Here is an 8864-nt window from a genome sequence, read left to right on the forward strand (position 1 = left end):
GCAGCAGCTGCCGCTGACACAGTGATGCAAATAGTTTTCGATGGGTAGTCAGTGAAGCTACAGTAGTCAGTTGTTCGCTGCAAATATGAACTAAATCACCTGATCATTGCAACATAATCACAACGTCTTCCAGCCATTTCCCCCACAGAAAGCTGCTACCAGTCAGGCTAAAGCTAATATAGTTAGCCTAAAGAAACAAAAAAAACACTTTTTCTGGTATTTTGGGTGTTATATTGTGTCTCTGGTGCTTCCACATGCACAACTTGGGGGAAAAAACTACCCACGCTGTTTTGAGTGAGATACAAGTTTCTGAATGTCCTCTGCCTTCAGTCTCCGGGGGAGCTGTTTAAAATCTGCACGGCTTTCTAAGTCACTAGCCGAGACGAGGTGGCTAACCGTAGCACATGCTAGCTCATTCGCAAAGGCAAAACACTGCTACAACACACACTAGTTCACCATAATCAACAAAAAAAAGTACTTCCATGTCCCTGTTCTGCAGGTATTCCACCAGTTTCCCAGCTAATCCTGCCTTGTTCTGACCAAAGTTGGAGAAAGACTTATCTAGCTGATATGATCTTACCTAGTTACTGAGCATGTGTGACTTCCAGCTAAGTTAGTTTAGAAGTGAGATGTCTCACTCTGTAGCTTAAACAGAGACCCAAACACACAGGGTGAAAACAGGATCTGCAGCAATGTGCGGTACAACAAAAATGTGGAGTTTTTTTGAAAATGAAACCATGTAAACCTATTCTGGTACAACCTCAAAATACAATTTTGAACCTGAAAATGAGCATATGGGCGCTTTAACTAATAAATGCTCCCACATCCAAAAGTAACATGCTAACACTACTATTAGCTGTGTTTTGAAGGAACTGCTAATGTTAGCGTGTCAGCTTAAAGCATGGGTGAGGCTACATAAAGCTGACGGCAGAAGCTTGTGAAAGTTAAGCCAAGCCTGACAATGCAAAGGCTATCTGAAGATACAATAATTAAATAATGTATAATTTCTATAAGTCCCCAGTGGGGAAATTATACTTCCAACCAATTGTTATTGCACACTACACACACAAAAATATCAAGCCTAATCATAGTCTATTCACCTAAAACTAGTCTTCTCTTTACTAGTGTGTGATGCACAGAGAGTGAGTGAGAGTGGGATCGGGGCTGCAGAGATTGTTATTCATAATGAGTTAATGAGGCCAATTAATTATCATGCGTAATGGAAGAGAAGGGGCCAGGAATCAAAAGCCCATTGGATTTAGGCTAGCAACTGCATGTGGAAGAAGCCATTTTCAGTGTGTTCTCACACACTCCCCCACATACTCACATACACAAACAAACAAAATCTGCTGCAACTGAGGAAAATCACCCGCAACAGCCAGCAGCTTCTATTTCATCTAAATCACTACAGCGTTACATTACAAACATACAGAATGACTAGGCACATTTTTACAAGCAGCACGTCTTCTAAAGGCGTGCAGACTTCTGTTACATTGATTTGTAGCTCTGTAAATAGAAAAACTTAGGTTCTATTTTTGGTTAAGAAACCAGAAACCTTTCATCTGAATATTAATCTTTCTTCTTGGAGTTTTGGTACTAATGTTTTCACTCAGGTCATTCATCATTGCTTGCCATAGTTACACATTATGGATATGATCCACATGTCATCAGATTTGTTTATCTGGCCCGTTAAGGAAGCCTAGTCATGCTGCAGCGACAGAACAGTTATTGATTAAACAATGCATTACACATTCAGAACACTGCAAACCTCAGCGTATTATATCTGTTCCTCTGTACTACAATACATTAACACATAGTGTTGTAGGCTGGATTTCAACACTCAAAAGCATTTTTCTGTGCTCTCCTGGTCTGTGTCTTACATCACTTCCTGTCAAGTCTGGACATGTTTCCTGTCCCCTGATTAAAGGGTAGAGGATTGTGTGAGAGAGACAGAGAGAGAAAGAGAGAAAGAGAGAGAGAGAGAGAGGGGAAGGATAGAGAAGGAGGAATGACCTTCACACTTGAGCTGTAAAAGTACAAAGAGAGGAGGGAAAACTAGAAAAGGGAAGAGGCGATTGGACAGCTGTTGCCTGGCAACTTCCACAAGCACAGGAAGAGGAGACAAGTTGCACCAGCTGCTGCCGGCCCCTTGACGTCACAACAGAAACCGACACAGCACACAAGATGCATCATAATCATCCAAAAAGGCCTCCACTGCTGGGGCACAGGCAATGTGCTTCCTTTACAGCCCAGAGGGGTTCTTACCAGATTACATGAAAAGACTGGAGACTCTCAGAGGACACAAGCAGAGAGACACAACCAGGACACAGGATGCTGAGTCTGTAGACAAGGGCTGCATCCGAAACTCCATACTAACATGCTATTTAAGAGGCTAGATTTTTTAGTGTACCTGCAACCTTAGTAGGATACCAATAGTACGCAAGTTTAAATAATATTTCCGGTAAAATATGACAGTATGCAATATCGGACACTACACCGGAATAAATATCCCACAATGCAATCCGGTATTAACGACAACGTTAGTAACAGACAAAAGGACAGAAACCAAGGAGCACTGTAGCACCCTAAATTACATCTCTATGTATCTAAACGACTGTTGGTCTAGTTATTCACCTCTTTCAGTAATTTAAGCATTATCTGGCAAAGCCACTAGAGCGGAGGTCTGCAGGGGATACCATGGTTACGAGTCTTCAACGGCAAGGAGGCTCTCAGGAAGCAACGTAGAAAAGTACAGCTTAGGGCGTCTGAAAAGATGCACACTCCTGTTTATTTACACAATAGTATAATGAAAAATAGTATACACATTGTATGTGTACTGCTGAGTATGCAATTTCGGACACAACCAGGAAGAACTGTACAACAGGAACCACAATACCACACTACCCGAATACAATCAGGATTCATATTCCAGCCAAAAACTGTGTTTCGTGTTTTCTTTTTTTCTTTTTCTTTGTTAAATTACATACACATTTTAACATTAGGAACACAGCACCGTGCAAGGAAGGGACAGAAGAACATTTCTAACACTAGTCAGCAACATGGTCAATTCAAAGACATGAAAATATGCCAAATCCTATGACTGTTATCCTGCAAAAAAACTTACGTTCCTAAGCAACGGCATGGAAGCAGGCTTTGGGGTGAAGATGGATGATCACGAAAAACTTCAGAAGCTAAACCCTGTCTATATGCCAACAGCTAGCTAGTGAAGAGCATGAGCTGGGACCACTAGAACTGGTTACACACCAATACAATACAAAAATTTGTTAACGGCTAAAATGGGTCCTCACAAAGACAGAATTTAGAGAACACACACATACACAGTATACAAGCACAAGCAACTTTTCATTACTTATGGCAGTTCTTGTCTCTGCACCATAATGATCCTTCCTTGAATTAAAAATAAAATAAAAGTTTTTGAGTGTGTTTGATTTCATGATTTTTTTTGTTCTCCTCTGTGTGTACTGTAAAGCACTTTGGATCGACTGTGTTGTGTGTAAAGTGCTATATACATAAAGTTGAGTTGAATTGTTTAGGGTGCGAAGGAGACTCATCCTGCAGTGGGAACAGGTTTCACAGAAGTCTCTACACTCTTCACACCCTTGATTTTGTTGCGTGTAGTCAAGTTAGACTCTTTGCAGTATAAATGCAAAAATCCTTTAACAAAGGAAAGTACTTTAGGATTTCAGTGTTGTTTGACTATTGTGAAATATGAGTAGGTTATTTATTTATTTATTTTTTTACTGATTACTTACTGCCAATTACACATTTTCATCTGAAGAAGAAAACAAATAAATGCACTAAGCAATATTCTGGTACTTAAGCTTGTGGGCGTAAAAACCACAATAGACTCCTTTATACATCAGAGCAGCAGCAGAGTTGATATTTCTAGAGGTCCAGGTGCCCAGATCTTTCCCTAGAACAACACTTCAGACAACCAAAGCTGTAGTCCAAAGTAATCATGACACTAACCACAATATGTACGCAAATAATGCATTTCAATCAGTTTCTATCACAAGTAAAATAATAATTTGCAAACTAGGAAAAATTCATTTTTGTCCATTTACCGGACATTTGGATTAAATGCTCTATGACATGGTGCTGGTATTAGGGGACCTTAGTGGTCCCCTAATACCATATCTGAAGTCTCTTTTACATAGATCTTAGTGGTCCTCTATTACAGTATCTGAAGTCTCTTTTATATAGACCTTAGTGGTCCCCTAATACTGTATCTGAAGTCTCTTTTATATAGATCTTAGTGGTCCTCTAATACTGTATCTGAAGTCTCTTTTATATAGACCTTAGTGGTCCCCTAATACTGTATCTGAAGTCTCTTTTATATAGATCTTAGTGGTCCCCTAATACTGTATCTGAAGTCTCTTTTATATAGACCTTAGTGGTCCCCTAATACTGTATCTGAAGTCTCTTTTATATAGACCTTAGTGGTCCCCTAATACTGTATCTGAAGTCTCTTTTATATAGATCTTAGTGGTCCCTAATACTGTATCTGAAGTCTCTTTCCCAAAATTCAGCCTTGGTGCAGAATTCCAGCCACTAGAGCCAGTCCCACAATGAGCTTTCCTTAGTTTGTGCCATTTCTGAGTCAGTAGCTTTTGAGGAGGGGGGGGGCAAGGTGGAGGCTGGGGGTGTGGCCTTGACCAACTGCCACTTTGCTCGTTTGAAAGCCATGATGTCTCTCTCTCAGGGGTGGGCCTAATTCTCCAGGCGGGCAAAGTAGAGAAAGGGGAGGTAATGAGGTCATAAGGGGCAAGATTCCCAGAGCTCGGTTTACACCAATCACCATTTCTAGCCACTGGGGGACCATAGGCCGGCTGGGGGAACTCATATTAATGTTAAAAAAAACTCATAAAGTGAAATTTTAATGCCATGGGACCTTTAAAAACAAGTATGCAAATACAAGAAACCAGTGTTCACGGTAATTCCTCAAATAAAAACCAGCAGTCAATTAAAAGCAGAGCCTCTGATAGTTGCCGGGGGCGTGGTCAACATAGACAAATAAAGGCCGGCCTCAAATTAAGGCACGGGGTAAAAAGAGTGTGGACTATCCCCTTGCCTTTTCATATAATGTTTATTCAAGTTTATTGTAATGTAAATTTCTACCAATTTAATTTAACAGATTCAACAGTATATCCATGCTTTTTCCACACTTTGTTTTTTCTGGATAATGGTACTAATGTAAAATATTATTTTCCTACCAGTATTCTAGTCAATGCAGCTGTATGTGTTACTCAGCCGAGTGTATTAACGTACAGGTGCCAACATTTTGCCGGACTTTTCAAAAACATAACGAAAACAGTTTTAAAGTATGCAGAGGAAAACTCGGGTGAAAAAGCTGCATGACCGTTCTGCATCCGAGACTGGAAGAAAGAGAAGGATGAGCCGACGAGATTAGCCGACAGGAGCAGAGCACGGCTAGCTAGCCGGAGGTGGGAGGAAAAGAGTCAGCCTGGAGCTAGCAACAAAGCTAGCGAGATACCGTCTGTAACGTTTATCAGATACTGGTGTAACTATTGTAAGATCTTATTGTAATACCCATTTACAGGGTTCAAACTGACACAATGGCGGTGTTTGACCAGCCCTTCTGTATATGGGGATAATTTTGGCTGACGTTTCTTAAAAAATGAAGTATCTCTGTACACTGGAACATATGGCTTTTGATTTAAATCAGTTTATTTAAACCAATTATACTTATCAAACAGACGGAATTAGAAATAAAAGCCTGCCTCTAATAAAAGCCTGGTACTTTCTGCAGTTCAGGTACATAAAGGCCTCATTCTCATCCTCTACTTTGTCTCTGTCACACCATCTCTCTCCTCCTGTAAGCATTTTCCAGTAACACAACTCTGCCTTCAGATAAGCACATGACCCATAAATCTATAATAGAAACATCTCGACGCTCTCAGGCCTCACAGTGCTGCTCTCTCTCTCAAAATTACATCACTGGATATCATTACACAGTCAGTATCAGTAAGTCAATTTTTTCTCACATCAAATGCCCACGTTATAGACAATATAAACCCCCATGCTAACACACAAACATCCACGCACGTTGAGACCATAACTTAATCATGTTTTGTAATTATGTCATACCAGGTACATTTACCGGTGTCTGAACTAGAGCTGCAACTAACAATTTTTTTTTTATTATCTAAGAAAACATCTGGAAACAGGGAAAAATCACCATTTTCTGGAGCCCAGAATAACATATTCACAGTGTTGTGTTTTTTTTGTCAAGCCGAACGGTCCAAAACCCAAATAAAGTCAGTTTACTATAATGTAAGACAAGAAAAACAAAAACTCTCACATTTGAGAAGCTGCATCAGATGGCTGCTTGCACAGATAACACGTAATGTCTCCTGTGTTCCAATACACATACTACCATAACTTTTACTACGGCAGAAAAATTGGTTAGTATGTCCCAATACAAAGTATGTAAAACGCAGTACGCCAAAAATACCAAGACATCCGATCAGATTTTGCAGTATGCAAGACAGCCTGCTTTACTGGCTATTCCGACCCACAATCCTTTGCACAGAATACATGAGCAAGAGGGTAAAAGTTCAATGTACATAAGTAAGAACTAGGTTCCAGAGTCCTTTCTACGGCACTTGTATGTCCCAATTGTACGCATACTGCTTTTTTTACGTATGTGATTTAGAACTCAGATATAGTAGAGTGTTGCACCTTAGCACCATTACTCTGCTCCCACCAGGGGAGTTCAGTTTCAGCCCTGCCCTGGATGAGACTGCAGAGGATGGAGCCATTATGCCACAGTCAACTGTATGCACCACCATAGTATTAAGGAAAAACTCAGGAGCAGCACAACTGATATTTCATATACACTACCGGTCAAAAGTTTGGGGTCACTTAGAAATTTCCATAGCTTAGACCCCAAACTTTGGACTGGTAGTGTATCTACATCACCCATTATCACCAACCATTCATTCAATCATCCAAAGGCACATTATGTTTACTAATCTGATATCATTTTAAAAAACTAACTAGAAAAACACTGGTAAACCTATTTGCAATTATGTCAGCACATAATGTAATCTGAAAACTGCTGCCCTGGTTAAAAAAACAATGCAACTGATCTCAGCTGGTATTCTGTCTATAATGGAGTGCAATGGAAATTTCTAAGTGACCCCAAACTTTTGACCGGTAGTGTATGTGAAGAAGGATCGGATAACTTTGATGACTTGCACAGAAGCATTTAATGGAATCTCAATTGAGTAGAATTTAGGATTACACAGTACAGTGTAGTGCCATTCCAACATCTAAAGTTCCTGTCTTCCTGTAGGTGTATTTAAACTCATGCCGGAGGTCTTAGGTTTAGCTGACCCTTCTTGTTGATGAAAACCATGTGTAGCAATACATAATAATATTGAGGAGGGGAAGCATTGTGATGCATCGTGATATTGAATCGATTTGAATCATTGACAGGATAATCATAATCAAATTGTGATTAAACTAGTGAAGATGAAGCTTACTTGAATGAGATCGGGGACTCAATAGCATGAGTTCGTAAGATGGAAATTCCACCACACATAGTATGAGGAGCTTTAATGACTAAAATACACTCAGTATAGCAATATTTGTTGGATAATTTGATGTTTCCTCAGTGCAGAATGGTGCACTGCCAAGACGTGTTTATACCAAACACTACACAGATAAGCAGCCTGCTAACTACACAAGTTTGATTTTCCACAACAGCCCATATGGGCCCATCATCATCCATGTGTCCTGTCAAAACTATTACACACCATCTCTAATGTCGTGCTGATAATAGGCAGAGTGAGACTATTGTCAACATGACCCGATGACCTGAAACAGAATCAGCAGCCCAGAAAGATGACCATGGAAGTGAATTTGAAACAAATTTAGCTTTAGCATGTTTTACTTTAGTTCGAAAGGTTTCACTTTTGCAGAATTTCTGGCAATAAGTGGGTTGTAGCTAGGTTAAAAAAGGAATGTGCTGTTTTCCCCCTCACAACTGTGTTTTAAAATAAAATACATTGTGTTCAATGTAAAAGTTTTTTTTTTTTTAGCCAGACATTTAAAAAATACTACATTTATAGCTGTAATTGCAATACCGTAATACCGCGATATTTTTGCTGAAGGTTATCATACCGTCAAACCTCATACCAGCTCCGCCAAGTAAACGCTGCCAGGACAAAGACTGAACATGTGGGAAATATATAATCTTTTATATATTCTAATGGACAGGCACAATTCTTGATCATTAATTTAGCAGAAAAGATGTTCATGTTTTCTGAGGATTGTAATATTTAATTAGTGGGCTGCAACATGCCTCTGAAAATGTCAGTCCAAGCAATTAAAGTGGAGAGATGCAGAAATGTATTGACAACAGAGACAGCAAAACAACATCTAAGGCCATCAGCAGTATTATAACATGAGCAAATGTCAATTATCACCTTCACTGCCTCTCACAGGCCAACACACACACACACACACACACACACACACAACGTGCAACTTTGCCTAAAATAGGATCCCATACTACTGATGAGTTCCCGAGGGAATGTGGCTCTGAACTACAGTTCTACTGACCAGTACTGATTTCACACATCCAGTCTTACGTCACTGCAGCCAGTGAGAGGTGTGAACACAACAGCACAAGTCAGGGAAACACAGGCTAACCAAATTACGTATGTGTTGACTGCATATTCACACAAGAGGCTGATGTGCTGTATAAATCTCCTTAATATGAAACCGATCATATCAGGAAACAGAGCACTGGTGAAGCTTACATTGCTCCCCTCTCTATTTAAAATCCTTCTGTAACCCTTTCTGCACACACCTGC

The 8864-nt window shown here is 39.9% G+C and overlaps 1 protein-coding gene across 1 annotated transcript in view; it reads right to left on the minus strand.

Annotated features, from left to right (window-relative positions):
- sptbn4b (spectrin, beta, non-erythrocytic 4b) overlaps positions 1-8864 on the minus strand; it is a 97648-nt gene that overhangs the window by 35628 nt on the left and 53156 nt on the right. The gene's annotated exons all lie outside the window — the stretch shown is intronic.

This window comes from Etheostoma spectabile, chromosome 3 (genome assembly GCF_008692095.1).
Source record: "Etheostoma spectabile isolate EspeVRDwgs_2016 chromosome 3, UIUC_Espe_1.0, whole genome shotgun sequence".
Taxonomy (NCBI): Eukaryota; Metazoa; Chordata; class Actinopteri; order Perciformes; family Percidae; genus Etheostoma; species Etheostoma spectabile.